Source organism: Erithacus rubecula, assembly GCF_903797595.1.
Source record: "Erithacus rubecula genome assembly, chromosome: 17".
In the NCBI taxonomy this organism is placed as follows: domain Eukaryota; kingdom Metazoa; phylum Chordata; class Aves; order Passeriformes; family Muscicapidae; genus Erithacus; species Erithacus rubecula.
Window position 1 is genome coordinate 9,167,558 of NC_136669.1, and position 19,646 is coordinate 9,187,203.

Consider the following 19,646-nt stretch of genomic DNA (forward strand, 5'->3'; position numbering starts at 1 on the left):
TCACAATAAATAATTTTATTTATGCATTAATTGGAATATTAAAATGCTGATATTGTGTCATTTATCTGCTTTTCATGTTCAGCAGTTTCTAACAGCAGAACACTGATTTGAAAGTGACAGAGAGAGTTGGGCCCATCCTTTTGCTGCATAGCATTGCATTGCTCTGGCAGCTTCAACCACTGTATCACTGCTTCTTATCCTTCTCCTGTTATAAAAAAGGGAATATAGAATCCACTGTTATTCTTGGAGGCATATGCCAAGGGCTCTTGTTGAACTACTCTGTAAGAAGAAGGAAGTGTTGCACATGTGCATACCCAAGACAGGAAAGGTGGTGCTCAAAAGTCAAGAACAATTGTGTGGAGCTGGACAATTTCCATGGAGTGATTTTGTGGAAGAAACTGTTTCTAAGTAGTTATTTGCCACTTTAAATGTGTCTTTTTCATTGGCTCCTATCACCACTTGGTTTCATAAAGCACAAATGCCCGCAAGAAAAGAGCACATCTGTGTTTAATGTCAAACCCTTTAACACACCTTTTTCTCAGACATCTCTTTTCCAAGCTTTTTAAGTTCTAAAGTATACTTTTGCAAGGAATACTCCATGTGTTCTGCAATATGAACCATGTTTATACCCTTCTAACCAATGAATGGGCAATGCCCATTAATGCAGCCATTAGAACAACTGGAATGATCTAGGCTGGATTGTAACATTAAAAAGATTTACACCTCTTGCACAATGCTCTTCTACATTGCTGCTTTTAGTTTGTTTCTGGATAAAATCTGATTCGTTAACTGTAATCTAGTGAAATATGAGAGATATTTCCCCTTTTACAAAGCTTAACAAAAAAATAACCTTCCAATCCATCTAAAACAATTTGAACAAGTAATTCTTTCAATGTCAAAGGATTCATTTGTAGTGAAGAGTATAGGAATGATGTCTTAAAATCATAAGGAATTAAAAACTGACTTTTTTTGTGCCTGTGGAATCACTGCTGAACAATTGCACTGAAAAACGCTTTTGGAGCAGGGAACCTGCTTCTTTTGCTTGGTCTGCGTGTAATGTAAGCTTGATGCAGTCTCTTAGCAAGCTCCTGGACATCAGCAAATTGCAAATAATAAAAAAGCTGTATTAGACCATTGCACCAAGTGGCAGCTTAGTCCAGCTCAATCTGTGAACTAAAAAAAAAATATAACCCAAACACAAGGTTGCATAATAGTGGGCCCGATGCAGTACGTACTTACAGAACAGGACTGGTTTTGTATTAATAAAAGTCAATTTGTTAGATATTCGCTGTAAGCACAGGTTTGCACAATATGTGCAATAAATTACTGGGTGCGTGCATGATCATATTCTGATCACAGAACAAATGCCTGTGTTCTCTATTGCACATTCTCAAGTGTAAATCATCAGGTTTCCAAAACTTCTTTGAAGAATTTTTTCCCCTCGTGATTGGTTTGATGTTGAATCAAGTTCAGTCACCTCATACACTAAGCCTGAAGGCGAAATACAGGAGATATGAGTCCCATCTTGTCTGTGAATGTTTGCACAGCCAACATTTGAAGTCATACCCAATCCATCGGCTTCGAATTTCAAATTCGCGTGACTGCAGCACCCCGAGGAGAGCGCCGAGGGACCGAGCGCTGCCCACCCGCCTCAGGCTCCGCCCGCCCCGGGACAAAGCCCCGGGCACGGCTCGGTCCGGCCCTCCCGCCACTGCCCGGGGCCCCAGGGACAGTCCGTGAGGGACGGCGCGATTTGCCGGGGCCTGGGGAGCGATCCCAGAGAACTGTCACAAATACCTGCACCAGGAATAGTGCGGCCAGCAGGACTGGGAAATGATTGTCCTGTGCTTGGCACGGGTGAGGGCACAGCCCACCTCCAGTGCTGGGTCCAGTTCTGGAGCCCTCAGTTTAGGAAGGACATTGAGGTGCTGGAGTGTGTCCAGAGAAAGGCAACGAAGCTTGGGAAAGGTCTGAAGCACAACTCCTATGAGGAGCAGATGAGGGGGCTCAGCCTGGAGAAAAGTAGGCTCAGGGATGATGTTACTGTTCTACCAGTAGCTGAAAGGAGATTGCAAGAGTAGGGGTCGAACTCTTCTCCCAGGCAGCCAGCGACAGGACGTGAGTACTCAGTCTTAAACCGTGCCAGTGGAGGCTTAGGTTGGACGCAGGAGGAATTTAATTCCAGAAAGGGCGATTAGACATTGGAATGGCCTGCCCAGGGAGGTGGTGGAGTCACCGTCCCTGGAGGTGTTTAACGACAGGCTGGACGTGGCCCTTAGTGCTATGGTCTGGTTGACACAGTGGTGTTCAGTCCTAAGTTGGACTCGATTATCTCAGAGTTCTTTTCCAACCTCAGCGGTTCAGCGACCCCGTACCGGCGGCAGGTGAGACCGGCTCCCCTCTGCCTCGCTCTCTGAGGGCGCGAGTGCCCGGATGTGCCGCCCCGCCTCCCGCACGTGCGCGGCGCCAGCGCGCGCGGCTCCCCCGCCCCCGCCCGCGGGCCAACCGCCGGGGCGCGCGCCCGGGGAGGGCGGTCCCGGCGCAGAGCTCGCGAGAGGAACATGGCCGCGGCGGGCCGGGGTGAGCGGGGCAGCGCGGGCGGGGGGCGCGGGGCGCGCGCGGCCGGGGCCGCCTCACGGGTCCGCGCCTCACGGGGAGGCCGCGCTGCCGCGCGCTGGGACGGGCTGGGCCGGGTCGCTGAGCGGGAGCGGCGCCGGCACCGCGGGCAGCCATCGCCGCCCGGCCTCGGGGTGGGCTGCGAGCCGCCCCGCCCGCAGAACCTTCTGAAGGAGCTTGAGGAGGGCGGGAGTGCCGAGAGCGGCCGCCGCCCCCTCCCTGCCTGGGGCGAGCAGGGCTCCTGCGAGGCCGCAGGCGGGCACCCGGGAGGGGCGGCCCTCCAGCCCTGCCGGGCCGCTCTGGGCCCCGGGCAGGTGGAGGTGCCGGGTGCCCGCACCGCGCCCTGGAACGCGGCTCGCACCGGCCCGAGCGCTGCCGTGGGACCGCTGGTGGATATGCCCTGTGTTATTATTTGCCAGTGAGGAACACTCGCTCCCGGGGGAGGTGCGGGGCCGTGGGCTGTAGGGCGGCGCTGCGGGCCCGGCCCGAACCCTGCGGACGCTGAGATGGGAGCGCCTCGCCCGGCAGCCGCGCAGGGGAGACCTCGGCCCTCCCTGACCCCATCGTGCAGCTGCAGCGGAGGTCGCTGGGCTGGGAGGAGCCGTGACCCTCAGACCAGGGGATGTTAACGAGTTCGGCTCATTTTCTGCGACATGCGTGGATTTAGATGGCACTTGGTTAATCCATTTTAGCGTGGTCAGGCATTGGAATAGGTTGCCTTAGAAGGTGGAGTCACCATCCGCAAGGCATTTAAAAGACTGGATATGGCGCTGGGTGATGTGGTTTAGAGGTTTCAGTGGCAGTGCTTGTTTGATGGTTGGACTGAACGACATCAAAGGTCCTTCAGAGCCTGATGATTCCGTGATTCCAGAATCAGCTTTGTTAACAAGTCTATCCACAGCACCTGTATGCACAGATCACATCGCGGGTGCAGGTCGCTCGGTGACACTTGCGGCAGTGACAGTCTTTGGGACGCGGGGAGCCAGGTGCAGAGCTGTGCTGCCGTGCCGTGCTTTTCTGCCAGCAAATACATTTGACTTGGTTCCGTTTATGTGGGTTTTGTATTGGTGTGCAAGTGTGCAGTGCAGAAAACTGCTGTTAGTCAGTCTCAGTGCAGTAGAGAGATAGGACTTATGCCTGCTGCACACAATTAGCTGAAATAAAGACTGCAGATTTAAAGTGAATAACTTGTTCAGTTATGAAGTAAATATCAGGAAAATTGTCTTGTTCTTGTTTATGGGAAGGTGTTCACACTTCCTCATGCTCCATCTTTTCCTTTATGAGAAAAAAAAAAGTCCAGGTTTTGAATTAATTGAGCTTTTAAAGCTCTCAACAAAGGCACAGCTGGCATTTCATAAAATTATTATCTTAATGTGTGACATTTTATCTTGTTCCTTTCCTAAAGTTTTCTTTCCTGTGTAATTACTTAGGGCAGATGTGACTTTATGTGGTATAACTTGCATTTAAAACTTGACAAGGTTGCTCCGGTAATGACACGAGTTATTAAGCAAATAAAAACATCTGGAAGCTGAAGATCCTTAGTACATTATTGGGAGAGGTGAACATCTTTCAGGATTTGGCAGTATCTGGAGAAGTGTAGAAAACTGAACTTAATGATGCAAATGAGTTTTTAGAAGCAGTCATACAATAAAATGGAAATCACTTAATACTTACCTTTTCTATTTGTCATATTCTGTTGAATGAGGTATGATAAAACAGCTGTAATACTAAGGGTTAATACTTAGATATTCAGACAAATTTAGTGGTTTGCATGCATAAAATACTTTAAAAATTGGAACTTTTACTTGTTAGCCTAGCAATGGAATTAGGTAATTGATGACACAATGGATTAATATAATAATGGATAGCAAATATACTTAATTGAGGTTTGGGATTTTTTAAACAGCATTTAGATTACTGATGAAATGATTATTGGAAGGAAGAGGGAATATATTTTATCATAGGCCATTTATTTTTGTGGGCCTTTTTGGCATTTCCATCTTGTAACCTCTTCCTCTTGTGTGTTTTGGTTTTTTTACATGTTTAGCTTTTAACCTCTGTTAATGATATGTATAGAAACCATAACATCAGCTTCAGCCTGTAAAAGAATTAAAAATAGGATTATTCTCTGGGATCAAAGGTAAAATTTTGTGGCTGAACAATATCAGGGATGTTTAAGTCTGATACCTGTGGGTTCAAATCCAAAACTGGAACGCCCCATTAGTGTTACTGTATGAAACAGCATTTGATAAATGGTAGATTTTAAAATGACTGATATTTTAAACTTTTCTAAATACAGTGTGCAGTAGGTTTTTTTAACTTAATCATATGTGTATATGTATATATGTACAGATATTTTAAAATATTCTAATAAATGAAACATTGATGTTGTAACAAGTCCATTTGAGTTGGTGGCATAGCAAAAGGACAAAATGTGGATGTGAAGGGGTTTTATTTTTTTGATAGACATTCAATTGTATTGGAATCTATAGAAAAATATATTTCTGTTGTATAATTGGCACTTTCAAGTTTGAAGACTTGAAGGAACTAGGGCTGGGTTTGTATATTGCAGTTGAGTTAAAAGGAGCAGATGATGCATCTCTGGTACTGCTGTTCTTGCCAGAGGTAATTGGAAAGACAAATATTGCCTTAGAATTTGAGTAGGAATATGAAAGGTACTGAAAGATTTACATAGAATATATTGAATTCACTTTACTCTCAGGATTTTAGCCTAATGACACACTTTAACATCTCAAAACTGCAGAAACTGAGAAAGCTGAACTAGTATCCTTAAGGTTTTAGTTTCTTAGGTAGAACAAAATATGTAATTTTAAAAATAAAGAATCCTTGAGACATCTTTGTGATTTTTGTTTTTCCTTTTTACTTTCCAACCAATCAGGAATGTGCTGAAACAGACACTCTAGGAGGGTGCTAGAGATACAAGGTAAGTGCTGTATCTTTAAAAATTTAAACTTTTTGAATAAGTTCTTTTTATAAACCTACTGTGCTATTTTTTTTCATAAGCAGTGTATCCCTTTAAGTTGTGCTGGTTTTATAATCCTGTTGAAATGGAAGATTTTCCAGGAGATCTGTTCCTATACAAACAGAAATTTGGCTATGTGTAGTACTTCTATTACATAAACTTAAGAGCAAGTTACTGTGATTTTATGCTTTGACTTTTGATATGAGTGGGTTTTAATCACCTCTTAAGATTATGACTTAAGTACTCATGTGCTGATTAAACAATATTTTCTCTTTTTAAAGGACTGCCGTGCTTGCAAGCCTTCACAGATGTTAGATGTTTTCCAAATGTGAATAGTTTTGACATTAAAACTTTGGTCTGTAGAGCATTTTGTTTATTTTTAACAGTTTTTCTGCAGTGACTCAGGCTTGTACCAGCACAGTACCTCCAGAGGGACTCTAGACTCCATGTGGTTTGGTTAAATCAATCCAGTTATAGATGAGGAAAATTCTCTCTCAAAGGGAGTAACCAAGGATGTTTAATGACTGCTGATAGTGCTGTTTCAGGAGATGTTAGGAAGGGAAGTCAAGCAGCTTAGTAAAACAAGGAAGTTGTGTTGTATTGACTAACACATTCTCACTTCTGGAACTGTGTGCTTCTGGTGTTTAGCTGGTCCCTAAATGGTGAAAATTCAGATCCTGCCCTTCACTCCTTGTTTTCTGTGTGGGGAAGAAGAGGGTGGGACAGGTTGCCTGATTTTCAGGATGACCAAGACAGAGCATCAAAGTTAAAACCTCTTGATAGTTTCCACTGAGGTCTCCTAGATGAACCAGGGCATTGGTTCCATCTCTACAGAAAAAGCAGACACTGCACAGGACTCTCATGGCTAAGAGCTGCTCCAGAGACTGGAAGAACAAGATGTGCAGAACTGGATATACACAGAAGGGGGTATGTATCTGTAGCATTGATGTATTCAGACAAACCCCAGAACTGTATTAGGCAAAAATTCCCAACTAGAAACACTTAAAGGAAGGAGAGCTTCCCCTAACCTGAAGGCAAGGTGTGTTTAGGGTTGTGTGAAGAGCAGGTTTGATTAGACTTGGCAAACCAGTTCACTTTGTGTCCTCCTTTAGTAAATCTGCAACTGTTGATTCTTACTGTGAATAAATCTGCTGCTGTTTTAGCTGCATGTCCAGAAAAAGAGATAAACAACTGAAATTAAGGCTGTTTGCACTTTACAGCCATGAATGTTTCATGTTTGCTTCTTCAAATGAAACTTTTCCAAGCTGTGCTGAGAACAGGGAACCAGTATTCCTGGCATTGTTTTTAAATCTTTTTAGCACCTGAAGTTCAAGACCCAAAATTGCCCAGTGTTAGTTGCAGAATAGAACTTTTTTGAAACTTTCCTTCTGTGGCAAAGATTTTTGTGGTAGACATCAATCTTCCGTGTCCTGAAACTCTAAAGCAAATGCATATAACAGAATTTCTTCACGTGTTCAGATTACTGTTATTAAATCCAGATGTTAATGTAACAGTTTTGCACTTGTGCAATAAACTGGATGTCTATGATTGTTGACTCAGTAGAGAGTATTTTAAGATTTCATATTTGGTACTTGGCTTAAGCCATTAATTAAATGTTTGAAAAGTGGTTTTTACCTAGGCATGGTGCCAAAAGCAACAAAGTGAGAGAGAAGTCCTAGTTACACTCAATTTTGATCTTCACACCAACTAGTGAAACACAAATTAACAAAACAAAAAATAAAGACAAAAAAGGAAACCTGCTGGTTTTCTACCCTTCTAAGTGAATTTATGACATAGGTAGTCCTAGTTACATACCTGAAAAGGACATGCAGTTGTGTTCTTATTTGCACATTTTGTGTCTAATGCTAGAAGCCTGCTGGAAGGTTAGGGAACAGATGCTGAAAACTTGTTTACAAATTCTAGAGACATTAAAATTAGTTTCTTAGTAATTCTTTAAATGTAAAAGAGGTAGCTCATAAAATTTCAGCAGAGAAACTCATCAAAATGAGTTCAAATTGTTAGTGTATTCAGTTAAGTCCAGTTAATACCCAAAAATAGTTCTTATATCTCAGGTAGAGACAAATTTCTCAGTATTTGCTACGCAGAAAAGGTAGAAGAGACACAGGATTCCAGCTACTGAAATTCTGTTTAGCTACATTGCTGCAATGCTTCCCCACATGTTTAAAATTGAAAATGTGTAGCTTGGTAAAGTTGCAATCCAGCAAAGCTTTAAACATGTGTTTCTGACACTAAATAGGTTGCACAAAGTTGAACACATGCTTAAAGCTTTTCATGACTTATAACCACATGTTAGTAAAGCTTTAGGGAAGTAATGTTGTGACACAGGCAGAGCAGTGTGTGTGTGAGTGTGTCTCTGGTGGCTGTCTCCTCCTTACAGTGCTACAAGTGCAGTTCTGTGTGCAGGTGCTCTTCTCCTACACTGGCAGGAGTTCAGTGTAAATTGGGTATTAGGGGTTTGTACTTAGGTGTTATCTGAGAGAACACCTAATGCCATCCTTAATTTCATGTTGGGCTTTAAAATGCTCCACGAAGTGTTACCAGTCTTTTGTACATTGTGCATTGGCTGTCTGGGCACATTCCCTTGCACATGAGTGACTGGAAGTGTGAAAACAAAGTGTTTGTACTTTTATCATCTTCCCTTGGTGCTGTGGCAGGTGAGAGTCTCAGGACTGATGTATTCTAAGAATGAACTTTGCTGAATATACTGAGATGGCTATACAGAAGCTAGTGGCAATCTCCCACTAGTTCATTATGGTTGGCCTGAATTGCACCATTTGTGTGTTATTTTAGGAGTTTTTGGATGGACTAATAAATCTGTCTGAACTATTTTTGAGTGTTTTTTTCATATATATGACTTGGTACACTATTTTTTTTAGGATTTCATCTTTAAAAATAAAATTTTATTTTTCCATGGAAAGTACAACTAAGACACCCCCCAAAAAATCCTTAATGTTTTGCAAATGTTTTTCAGTACGTAATTTGTACTCTTTGTACAGCTACTCTTTATAAATATGCTTAGTATATTTATAAGGTTTCTGTTAAAGACTTGTAACCTGTGTGAATTAGGAATTTATGGAAACAACTGGAAACCTCACAATTTTCTACTTAATGTTTTCAACAATTCAGTTTCATTTGAAGTGTCTGGACTGCAGAAGGTTTTTAATACCCAGTTTATGAGGGTAGAGCTCACTTATGGTGTTTCTAGTAAAAACAGTTACTGCTTTGTTTTGCACTTTCTTATTATCTCTGAATTTGTATGAGTTAATTACAGTAATAATTCTTTATGTTAATATCAAATAATACAGCAGCACCCTAATACAAAGTACTGAGCAAATACTGTCAGTTTTTGCAAAATATAAACCATCTTTATGGTTATGGCAATTATAAGTCTTCCAACTTAAATCAAGGCCAAAAGAATTCTGTCTATATCTGTAGACAGTGTTAACCAACTTTCTTTACTTCTGTGAATAACAGAGTGTAATACGTGATTTCTTCTGGAATCAGATCCTCTCTCCTCTGCCAGATGTTCCACCCTTCCTCTATTCTGCCAGTTAAACCATTGGATGACTCTTATACCAGTCCTACATCAGAAGCCTAATTTTAGAAACTTGTCATGCAGAGTTGGTAAAAGAGAAAAGTAGAGTCTCTTGGAAAGGGTGAAATGCAGATGGTGAGAACTTGCTCTGGCCCATAGTTCATCTTTGGTGTCCTGGAAATGCTGCAGGCAGGAGCACAGGGAATGTGGAGCCAGCCCAGCCATTGAACATGGGGGATGGGTAAATAAAACAGTGAGACTGCTGCCCTTTGCTGCAGAGTAAACCACACTCACAGGAGACCCCTGGACACAGTTCTACACCTGCTGTTCCTCAAATACCTGGGGCACTTGGGGCCTGGACGTGGTGCAGAAGAGAATTCCAGAGCATCTGCCTGTGGGCTCTTGGCATCAATAGTAGACTTTGGAAAGCCTAGGCCAAGCCTTGTGCTGGCTGGCTGAGGAACATGCTCAAGAGAAGGTTATTGAGGAAGGATGGTATACAGAGCATTTTTGATGGATAAAGCTGAGATGAGGTGATTTAGTGATACATGGAGGATAGAAAAAGTAGTGAATTCAGCAATAGAAATCAGCAAAGTGGATATTGAAGTGATCTGGGGAAAAATTACTATAATCTGACCCTAGAAAATAGACCAAGAGAAAAAACTCCTTGGCTACAGTATTTATATCTGACCAGATTATATTAATGAATATCTTGTTTTCATCAGATAATCAGTGTTTTCCAATAGAGTTTCTAATAAAGCTTTGTAGTATCTTTTTAAAGTATTTTGAGTGCTGCTCAAACTACAAGAACTATAGAAAGTAGATGTGTGACAGCTTCTAAGTACAGAAATTTGTAGCTTACTGTAAACAATTTTATGTTACCATCTATTTTTTATTTATTTTTAAACAAGCAGCTTTGTATGGAATGAAATATTGGAACACAATAGTTTAACAGATAAGATTTCTTTGAAACTGGCCTTAGGCTACATAAACTCTCCTGACCCAGAGTTTCTGCCCTATTAGTCTTTAGCTAATTTCAGTAGGGAAAATGGAATTTAAGTTCATTTTAGTTTTGGAGATCGTGAGAAATTGGTTCTTAAAGCACTGAGGGCATGAACTGTGGATTATAGCATTAAAGTGTTTAGAACATCAGAGTTTTCAGGCACCATACTGATAACATACTTCTTCCAATTATTTTAGAATATGGGTGTTGATCTGGAGATTAAGCTACATCACTTATTATCTTGGATCTGTATTTATAAAGAAGCACTAAGTCATATTCCTTCCAGTAGTCTTACCCTGTCTGTTGTTGGAAGAAATGTGTTTGATTTGGAAAGTAAAAATTTGATTTTTGATTAGGGAAGAGTGTCATTTTATCTTTAACAATTTATTTATTATGCTGTTAGTCATAATACTGTGTGTGTGGTATATCTTCATGCTTAATTTCCAGTGTTTAGGAGTGTCAGGGCTGAGGTTTTGTTGCAGGATTTTTCTTCCTGGAAGTCTGCTGAACTGCATGGAATTCAGCATTCTTTCAATCTGCATCCTTGTTTCTGTTTAAAAAAAAGAACCACTTTAATTCTTGGGAAGATGCTGTAAGGTGTAAATCTAGTACAAGTGATATAATTGCATTCAGATTGTGACCTTTTGTCACTGCTATATAAAAAATGAGACCATGTAACACAATGTGGAATTAGAGGTAAGAAACAAAAAAGAATATTGTAAATGAACTCTAAGCACTTGGTGTAAATCAGGTAATGAATGCACAGTAGATAGCAGCTCCTTAAGATATACTGCAAGTTGATTTTTATATTTTTTTAAATTAAACATTAACCTGTCACCTTCTAAGTTTTCCTTTTGTCCATTAGCAGATTAAATACTAAAAGTTTCATTTTCAGAAGTTGGGAGCAACAAGTTGACTGGTCTCCATGGGAGCTAATTCAAGTTACTGTTTGCATTATTAATACTTCAAAGTAGCTGTGTTGGTCCAAGTCAATATGCAGCAAAAAGTTTGTGTGAGAGAGATTTTTCTTAAGTCCTAAGGTTGTGAGTGGGGGCTGCTAAACTGAGGACCTTCTGCACGGCACTAAATTTCAGCTCAGATATAATCATTCTGATTTTTGCAAGATTGCCTAAACTGAAGTTGCTTATAATCTCTAATTATGCTTACGTTATTTTGAATTAATGTCTAATGTTAAATTCTGTCCAATAGAAGTTGATTGTATTTTTTTAAGAGAACACTAAATAATACAAAAACTGCTAATCTCTGTAAAGTGTGTAGATATAAAAAGAAGCAAAGATTTTTCAAGTATAGATTTTTCAAGAAATCTTACCTACTAGAAATGATTGTGCAATGTTCAGTCCCACTTCTGATAGGAGATAGAAAGCAGCACGTTCTACAGGAAGCAGTCCTGCAGTTCCTTCCTCTTTGGTTTCAATCCTTGTGCTTTCCTTGCTTTGTTCAATTCAAGGGCTTGGTTTACAGGCAGTAAAATAAACAGAATAGCACCTGCACCTTAGTCATAAAGGGGAACATCTCAGTGTATCCAAGCAAACAAATGAAATCATGGAGTCATCTAACCTTTCCTGAAATGCCTTCATAGCTTTACCAACATTCATTTTTGAGTTGGACCACTATTTTGGCTATCAAAGGTGTCTGAACACATAGAGGAATTGGGAAAGATTTTGATCCAATTCATTGGTAGAAGTTACTAATTATTGTCTGAGCTATCAAGTGCATTTATAATTCCAAGATGAACACTTGGGTTTTGATTTTTTCCTATGTTGGCAACTTCAATTACATAAATACATTCTTCTGGCTACACCTTAATTTTGCTGGCCACAGAAAATCGGGGATCTTACAAATTCCTTCCACAAAGTTCCATCATAGACCAGAAGAAGTAAACTTGCTTTTGGGCAGGCTAATGAGTTGATCTTACAATTATTCAAACACTACTGCAAAGCACTTCATATTAAAATTGAAATTAAGAACTTTGGAATTTTTGTTGATTGGAATTCAAATAAGTTACTTCTAAAGTCACATGTCACTGTTTCATTGTTAAAAAAAATAAATTATTTAAATATGTAGACATTTATGAGGGTGAAAAACTAGAAGCATCATTTGTTTGCACACCACACTAGTGCAGATAGGTTTTTTGTTGTTTTTTTTGGTTGGTTGGTTTCTTTGCCTTGCTAAATTTAGGTGTAAAATTGACCTTGTGTTGTTTTGTAAACTCAGCCTAGAAGTATTTGTTGCCAATGTTAATGTCAGCTTTTAAAATTTGAGTATTAAAGCAAATGTAGAATACTGACAACCAACATCATCTTCACATACTAAAAAATAGGAATATAATGTTTTCCTGACCATTTGCACACAACATATTTACATATACAGTAACATCTAAAGAAGATACTACCTTATGTTTTGCCTATCTAATTTTAAGTATTTTTATGAAGTTCTTTATTTTAATAGAACTAGTGAGGATATCTGCCATGACAGCTTTGTATTTATTTAATGAAGTGGAACCAGCTGAACCACTTAACAATGCCTTAAGAGGAGCATTGTTTATTAAGAATATCCACAGAAAAGATGAGATAAATCAAATTATGTTGGCTTATAGGATGATTAAAAGTAAAAAAATAGTTGAGGACTGTGCCTGAATTAATTTACAAGAAGTCATGGAACAACATTTCCTACACTTGGAAAATGTATTGTGGTCAGAATTCTGGTTGCTGCTGAGTGCTCAGGCAGCAGCTGGTAGGGAAGATGGATTTACTTGTTGGTGGAGTAAATCATCATCCTCTCATGATTCAGAGTTTTCAGCACAAATCTTTATGAACTCTGTGCAATCACTGCAAGTTAACACAGCATAGCTTCTGCTTATGAAGCATTGCATCATTAGAAGGTAATTGGAAGGTAAATTGAGAGCTGTCCTGGGTTATCAAGATGTTTGTTTCCATGCATGCTCTTAAACAGCTCTCTGGAGGTGAGCATCTCTCTCACAGGGTGGAATAGCAGAGCAGTTCAGGCTTCTCCTTAAAGATGGAGGTTGTTGACTGTGTGTTACCTTTAAGAGGCAACTAATTTTAGACTTTACTTTTTGTTTGTTCCCTCAGACTGATTTATTGATTTTGGTGCACACTGCAGAGTTTCACAACTGTTTCTTAAAATAAGATGACATATTTGAACAGTTTTATATAATCAGCAAACAAAAATTTAAACATCATCTCAAGGTATGGGCTTTATTTCAGTGATGAATATTGTGCATATTGAGTCTTTGCTTGCTTTACTTACAGTATTTGCAAGAAGTTTAGCATTTTGAATAAATTCTATTATTATATTTTTAAAGCCCTTGAAATGTGAATACAGAAGATAGTTGTAATATTTACAACTACTTAAAATATTTGTATGAAACCTTAATGTATTTAAACAGTAAGCTTCACAACATTGCTATGAGGTAGATTCTTTCCAATGAAGGTTTATGTGTAACCCAGATTTCACCAACTCTTGTTTGAACAGGTTAGTTTGAGAAGGCAGTAATGTGAGAAAGGAATAGATAAATCATCTCTATGACCCTACACAGTGACAGGGTAGGCTTTCGTTTCCCCACACTTTAATGGAGCTGTGGGAGGTTGCCTTTATTCCTCACAGCCCCACACTGCTGGGTAATTAATTTGCACTTAGCAGGGCACAGCTCCTGTTACCAATTACTGTGATTTTTTTTTTTTTCTTCCCTGCCTGGAGGTAGCAGTGGAGGGAATGTATCATCAAAGATTCTCCTGACTCATCCCCAGCCTCTGTCCAGTTACAAGTAATTCTCTATACCTTATCTCATTGACAATGTGCATTTTCCATGTAGCTTATTCATTTTTAATTTTTCGATCAGTCCAAAGACTTAAGATTTAAAGATTTCCTGTGAAGAATTAGTAAAGAGAACCTCAATGTAGCATTATTATCAAAATAGGTAGAAGTGTTAAATGAGTTTCTGGGGGTCTTTTGGTGTCTGTTCAGTGGTATTAATTTAGCTAGAGCAGACAGTTACAGAAATTTAATCTCGGTTATTTATAAAAGAGGACTCTGTGCTCCTGGAACAAACACATTATTCCAGATACTGGAACAGTGAGAAGTATGACAGGACCTCAGTTTTATCCAGTTACTTCTGCACACCGTTTTTTTAAAAAATGAATAGTAATAGTGAGTTTTTCATAATGCATAATCTAGGGTGATTACTCATGGTTAGTCAGCTGCTGATTTTTCTCATCCTTTTCATCTTTTATATAATTGCCTTCATAAAAATAGCTGTATGATTTAAATCCATGTTGCCCTGTATTTGACCACAAAACTTAATTATCGACACTGTGTTTTAACTGTGAGATTGCAGTTTCAATATGGTAATTAAATGCCAGTTTTCATGTCAGAGTTCACCTGCTGCAGTAGGATGGTGTCTGTGTGAGGGGTGTCAGCATGGCAGAGGTGAGGCTGTGCCTGTCCCATTGGGCTCATGCCCCCACAGCCCCTGCTGCGTTTCTGAGCTCCAGCAGCGGCTGTGGCTGGGCTGAGGAACATCACCCCCTTCGCAGCACGTCCCCTCTTTGGTGTTGCTCCAGCAACTGATGGAGATGGAGACTGCAGCCAAGCCCATGATTTGTTTCTGTATTTTCTCTTTGCTCTTTGCTGATAGGCAGCATGCTGAGAGGAGCCATCCTTTAAAGCCCTGTGTCTCTTCCTCCTCTTGGAGTGGGTGTTCCAGTGCTTGTCTCCGGGAAATGACTCCTGCAGCTTCCAGTTCCCGGACTGTTCAGTGAGCTGAATGTTCCCAGCAACTTTGTTTATGTTCAAGCCTGATGTGTGTTGATCCTTGGAAGAAAGGACAGACTGAGCATTCCAAGGGTCTGACCCCTGGACTGGACAAATGTGTAGCCTAGGAGGGAAGTTTGCTGTAGGCCTGTGTAGGCACCAGTAAGGTCTGCTGCATTCTGAAAGCAGTCCTTGCTCTTCTTCACGATGGGGGAAGGGGAATTGCCAGGTCAGTCTCAGATTGTGACTTCTCACATTCTCTCAGGTACAAATTATTGATGCCCACTGCTCAAATAGAAGGAATATTTAAAACTGTAACAGCCCCCGAAGTGCTTATTGGCCTCAATGTCAGAAATCACTGTTCCCACTGCTCAGATCTCCAAGTCTTTCCAGGCACTGAGAGGGAGACTAAAAAGCTTAATGGAACAGCCTGCCTTAGCAACTGTTAGTTAACCTGCTGGATCTCACACTCTTTAGGATCTTTTTTAGTGTTTACTGATACATTGAAGAAAAAGGTAAGAAAACAAAACAAGCTCTACATTTTACATTTTGAGTATTCTCCCCACTAAAGATTCTGGTGTATTACAAACTGCCAGTTTTAAATTTTACTGAGTTTTATAAATGGAGAAATTGAGTGCTCATGTTCACACTATGATTCTGTAAATCCTGGAGATAGTGCTAATATCTGATGGCTGTTAATTCAGTACTGTACTGGGTACAGTGACCCAAGTTCCTTGCAGGTGTGAGCAAGTGAGCAGTGTTAACGTCAGCCAGTTGACTTGGCCAAAGCTTGAATGCATTGTGATTCTTGAACTGTTATTTTCCAGCAGATCACTGAAATAAAAGCTGATTTACTACTGAAGTGTCATCCAGATTTCAGAGCTTGTGCCAAATAAATACCAGTTCTGGTGTCTCAAGTAGCAGGGAAGTACAAGATTATAAGATTTTTCCAAGGAAATACATTTTGTCTTTTGAAGATAAAATGTTTAAAAATAAAAGGAACGTTTGTCTTCAGCAGTTAAGAAGATAGCAACCACCTACAATCTGTGAGAACACTTACATAAGGCTCATACATTGTACAGGATTCTGGTTTGCCAGTGCTGGAACACTGTTCCTATGTACTTGTCAGGGAAATGTGAACTGAAGTCTCCTAGCAGTGCTGGTGCAGATTCTATTTTGATAATGTATTCTAAAGGCTAAGTAGGAAAATTATTTTTTTCCTGAATTCTCTGTTCAAACAACAACAAAAAAACCAGTGACAAAAACCAGCCAACTGGAATAATTTAAGACTAAATTTTATTTTTAGTTTCTGGAAATAAAATGGTGTTATGCTTTTCAATAGTTCAAAAGCAGAAATTGTTTTCATACCTAGCGGAGTGATGGCTCACACAGCTTTAACTTCAGGTGTCTTAGTTTCATGGAAGGGAGCAGAAACTCCTGGAGTGACAACTGCTTTTTGTCAGATCAGCCTGGTATAAAAGGTGCTTTCTTGGAATGTGTTAAGTAGAATATTGAAACTTTAATAGAATGGATTTTTTAAAACTGTGTTTTAAAAAAAATTGTGTATAGGTCTGCTTCAGGGGTTACACAGATAATGGTTGCCATCTGTAAATGCAGATGGCAAATCTGAAATTAATTCTTCAGGATTGAGGAGACTTCAAACAAATGAAAAAGGAGGCAAATTGTTATCTTTAATATAAAATAGGAGAGTATCATGGGCTTTACATTCTAAATCAGAGGTTTCTCAGTTTTGCACATGGTTGTTGGATAAAGTGTTTATTGTACAGGGTTTGATTTTAAACAAGGTGAACAAATGTTTTCTACTACTCATTTTCATGTTTGAATTCTTGATGTACAAACAATTGGTTATATTAGAAACATCAGAATGAAGTGGCTTTTGAAGACTAAAAATAGATTGGAGACATTCTGCATATCTTTAGTTGAGCTTTATGTGCAGTAAAAGCTGCTGGTTGTAGCCTGCACCTGATGCTAAAGCAATTGTATTCATCTGGATAGTTAAAATGAGTGTGCTAGAAAATGGTAATTGTTTGTTATCATACATGCAACAGTGTAAAAACATGTTTACAGATTACTTTTTTAATTTATTTCCTTTTTGTTTGTTTGTTTGTAAAGATATTTTTAGAAGTTATTTTTAAGTTCCTAAATTAGTTTGTCAATATAAGGAAAACCTTATACTAAAGACAAAGCAGTAACTTCATGGATGCCAAGTTCAGGAGTTGTCTTCAGAAAGTTGAATGGCTGAATGAATTCTTTATTACATTATAATAGAACAGGAGATAAAAATCAAATTAATTGTTTATATTTTATTGCAAATCTTTATAATATTTTTAAGAAGTTCTGTTTGTTGATTCAATAAGGAGCTGTAAGGATCCTAGTGTATCTAAACCAGATGTTCATTATGTAGGTCACTGACTTTTTTTCCCACCTACAAAAAAAACCCTGTAAATGGGTGGGGATATGCATTTTCCTTTTTGGGGAAGGTTAAGAGAATTTGTTGTTCTTAGCTCAGAAGTATTTCTGTAGTCTGATACAGCAGCAGTTCATAAGTAATAATGAAAAGAAATGAGAATAAAATGTGATATGAGTAAAGAATTTGAGGAATTTAGACTTTCTGGGAATTCTGGAGTGTCTTTTGTTTAAAGATTATGTAGCAACCTAACAATAGGGTTGTTCTAGTGTTAAAGGATCATTTGAGAACACACCTGGATTTTTAGCAACCTATCTAAAAGATTTAGGAAAAGAGAAGTGCAATATCTGGGATTTTACTGTGAACTGGAAAGTTTAAAATTAGGGTTAGAGTTCTGAATAGAGAACTTTGGATTTAGAGGTTTCCTGATGGTGACATTCATTGAATGTGTTGAATGAAACCACAGTGAAAATGGGGACCTGAGAGTCAAGATCAGCAGGAAAAGAAATTGTGTGTGAAGAGGGCAGGCAAAGCATTCATAGTGAGGTTACCCAGAGGTGGTGACATCACCTGCTTTGGAGATTTTCAGAAGCTGACAAGGCAAGTTCCTGAGAGCTGGCAGTCCCACGGGACAGTGGGATGGACTAGATGACCTCCAGAAAGTCCCTTCCAACCTGATTTATTTATTAATGTTCAAACCACAGATCAGGCACGTTTTATGTGGGAGTCAAACTTGTTTTGAGTTGTGCTGCTGTGCTGCAATCAACATTATTTAATTTCATGCTGTGTTCTCAGTTGGATCTGGATAATAAACCCACATTTCTGTACATTCCTGAAACAAAAAATTAAGAGATGGACATGTTACCAATTCTACAGTGCATTGTAGAAGTGGTGAAAGTCAAGCTGTTTTCATTCAAAGCATGATGTTTACTTATCATGGGGGAAAATTAGTCAAAGCTAACCTGCAGCATGACAAATGCTAAACCTTTAGTACAAGAAGGTGTTTCTATTAATTTTGTCTGGTTTGAAAGCATGAATACAGCTCACGTGGCTTAATCTCTTTGAAGAGTGACTCCAAGGCAACTCATAACTAGTAAATTGTGGATAAAATGCTGTGAATATGAACAGATAAGCAGGGACATTTTCACTTAAATTCTGCTCTGAAGAGACCTGCTTGGTTAATAATGTACTTAATTTGTATGAGTGAGTGGGAGTTTGAGGAGAGTGTAATGTCAGGAAATCGAGTGAGAGCTGAGTAAATTATGCTTCTAAAAGCTAAGAACAAAGAAAAAAAATCTTGCATAACAGTAAGTTAATGTGTCTTCATTTAATGTGAAAGCACCAGTTGGTAACTAGGGAAAATAATGAAAAATATGCACTTAACCATGATAATTGTTCTATTTAGTTGTATATCAAGCAGTACTTGCTTGTATTTCTTATTTTTCAATTCACACTTTCCGAACATGATTCTATCCTTTTGTAGTGTAGGCCATTCTTTGGTGGTCATGATAATTTTTTGTCATCTTGGTTTTTTAAGTATCATGTTAGCACTTGAAATATTTTGGTGTTGATCATTGAAACATATATTGCATTTTAAAAATTCTGAATACACACCCCAACACATATGGTGTTTATACTCAGAATATTTGAAGTCTGAAATTTAAGGCTGAGTATGGCAAGCAGTTGTGTTTCTTAAGAAAAATAATTAAAAATTTACAATAAAATCTCACAATAATAAGACATTTCTTCATTTTTGTGGATCTTTCTGAGTCATTAATATTTCATACCATTCAAGTTTCCAAGAATCCACTTACTGAGGTCCATATTGATTTATTGAGATTTTAATGACTTGATAGTTCTGTGAGGTATAAAAAGCCTAAACCAGTAATTAATACTTCTCTCTCTCCTTACTGTTGATTAAGTGCTACACTAATGATAGAAAGGAAGGAAATAGTAAATTGGGACTTTTATTCAACTATTCAATAAGTAGCTAGTGTGAGTAAAATTAATTTTAAAATATTCATGGCCAGAAGTCTTCCTTGCTGGAGAGATCTGAGGATTAACTAGTTCCAATGCACTCCTTTGGTGGTGCTAAGTACTGTGTCAATACTGACGTTGATTTGGGATCTGAAAGAGTGTTGATCTTCAAAATATTAAAAGCCATTTGTATGTTAGCACAATATATTAATACAGCATTCTCTAACAGAAGCTATTGGAAAAAGGGGATGTTGTGCTGATGCGCGGGTGGGGCACGGGAGCTTCTGGA

The 19,646-nt window shown here is 39.2% G+C and overlaps 1 protein-coding gene and 1 long non-coding RNA gene across 7 annotated transcripts in view; one reads left to right on the plus strand and one right to left on the minus strand.

The window, feature by feature from the left end:
- LOC306809446 lies at nucleotides 1-2,332 on the minus strand. Its single transcript, XR_013776230.1, has 2 exons — nucleotides 1,798-2,332; nucleotides 1-205 (listed from the first exon to the last, which is right to left on the minus strand). It is a non-coding gene; the product is annotated as an uncharacterized lncRNA (long non-coding RNA).
- Nucleotides 2,333-2,466: 134 nt separating this feature from the next.
- Nucleotides 2,467-19,646, plus strand: part of MRTFB (myocardin related transcription factor B) — a 66,823-nt gene continuing 49,643 nt past the window's right edge. For 3 of the 6 annotated variants that reach the window (XM_079320931.1, XM_079320939.1, XM_079320938.1), the window contains exons 1-2: nucleotides 2,467-2,580; nucleotides 5,516-5,560. The gene's annotated coding sequence lies outside the window, so the exon portion shown is untranslated. Of the gene's footprint in view, nucleotides 2,581-2,739; nucleotides 3,035-5,515; nucleotides 5,561-6,429; nucleotides 6,527-19,646 lie in introns of those variants that run through there. The other 3 variants (XM_079320935.1, XM_079320933.1, XM_079320934.1) reach the window with 3 other exon arrangements.